The 1,712-nt window shown below is 62.7% G+C and overlaps 1 protein-coding gene across 1 annotated transcript in view; it reads right to left on the bottom strand.

Annotated features, from left to right (window-relative positions):
• The window catches only part of CASZ1 (castor zinc finger 1), a 138,035-nt gene extending 137,212 nt beyond the window's left edge, over window positions 1-823 (bottom strand). The window contains exon 1 of the mRNA XM_034671191.1: window positions 740-823. The gene's annotated coding sequence lies outside the window, so the exon portion shown is untranslated. The remainder of the gene's footprint in view (window positions 1-739) is intronic.
• Window positions 824-1,712: the final 889 nt, after the last annotated feature.

Here is a 1,712-nt window from a genome sequence, read left to right on the forward strand (position 1 = left end):
GCAACCCTTCGCCTTCGTTTTCCCACCCGGAGGCACCCCTTGGCACCCCGCACCTAAGTGAACACTGCCTACCTCTGCCGGCAGCACCTACACCCTGGTATTGGGGCACAAGAGTCGGCTGGAGGGGTTCCCCACCCACCCCTTCCCCTGGGCAAAGTCTTGCAAAGTCACCCCAGGCACCCCTCACCCCTGCCTCCTTCTCTGCCCTGGCGGGCGCTAGAACCCCTACAGCCGGGGGTGGGGGGAGCGTAGGGGGAAGGAGTGATTACCCGGTATTGGCGAGCACCTGCCCCCCCCCGAGCCTGCAGCGCGGGGGGCGCCCCCACCCTATTTGCAAAGTCCTGCACTCGCGCCTGGCACCTCCCCCTCTTCTCCCCTACCCCGCCGCCCCCTCAGCTGAAGTAAGTGACCCCCAGGAGCAGCAGCCCTCCCCTCTCCCGGAGCCGCGCGCTGGGCATTCCCCTGGCCACAGCGGGCGACGCGCCGCCCCGCGCCCGGATGCCAGCCCTCCGTGCCCCCTGCCTCCCGCACTGCCGGAGTTGGGTGGCAGCCGCCGCGCGCAGGCAGGCTGGCTGGCTGGCTCTCTCGCTCGCTCGCTCGCCCGCTCCTGCTGCAAGCGGCAGCCCCGGGAGTCGGGGGCTGCACCGGGATAGGGGGCGAGGCGGGGAAGCACCTCGGGAGGCCCTCGGAGCTGAGGGGCGTGGGGGGGCCGCGGCGGAGGGAGCGCCGAGTCTCTTACCTGCACTTGGGGCGGCTTTGGGTGACTTTCCAAGTCCGGGGGAAAAATGTGTGTGTGTTTGGGATGGAGCGCCGCGGGCGCGCATGCGCTGCCCAAAGTTGCCGGATCCCGGATTTTTCGCTCCCAGTCTCCGCTCTCGCCCGCTGTGATTATGGAATTCTCCGCGGCCGAGCGGGCGAGTGGGTGGCATGCAAAACCCGGGCCGGATCACTGGGCCGGGCTCCGCTCCACCCTCACACCCCCAGACCTTCCCCTCCCGGTTTCTTCCCACCCACCGCCCGGGCTGAGCTCGGCTCGCGAGCGCAGCGAGACCGGGCCTGCGGAGGAGCATCTGAGCTCACGGCTCCCTTTTGCGGCTGGAGACGCTTTCTACACCCCCCACCCAGTTGAGTGGAGCTGAGGCTGGGGGACAAGAGAGAAGGGACAGGAGTGGGTTACTTTTCACCTGTTCAGATCCCCGAGAGCCAGTCTGCTTCCCACTTTCCCACTAAAGACCTAGCTCTTTTCTGCAAGTTAGAATGTTAGAATTGTCGAACCCAAAGGAACGTGATGTTCTCACTGTTTGATATCTGCTTTGCACTTACTCTTTGCAAGGGAGTTTTTCATTCAGTCCATTGTGCAAGAAATAAATCCTTAAGTGCGCAAGATAGGCCGTGAAGAATGAACCTGGCTGGGGGTGGAGGGGGTGCGAAGGGGTGAAGGCAATGAACATTAAAACAAATGAATAATATTATTTCAGAGAGTGAAAGGATCCGTGAAGAAAATAAAGCAAGGCAATTGGATAACGTGTTTTGGGAAAGCTCATTTACCCCTCCCAATTGACGAAGGAGGGCCTCTTTGAGGGGGGGATCCTTCCAACTGTACTGGAGAAGCCCCCCTTTTCTCCTTTTGTCCGCGATGCCCACCTCCCAGTTGGTCTGAGGTGGCCACACCAGGCTGAGCCTCTCGGGTCCTGCCTTTCTCCACCAGGCCA

This window comes from Ailuropoda melanoleuca, chromosome 11, assembly GCF_002007445.2.
Source record: "Ailuropoda melanoleuca isolate Jingjing chromosome 11, ASM200744v2, whole genome shotgun sequence".
Lineage (NCBI taxonomy): Eukaryota > Metazoa > Chordata > Mammalia > Carnivora > Ursidae > Ailuropoda > Ailuropoda melanoleuca.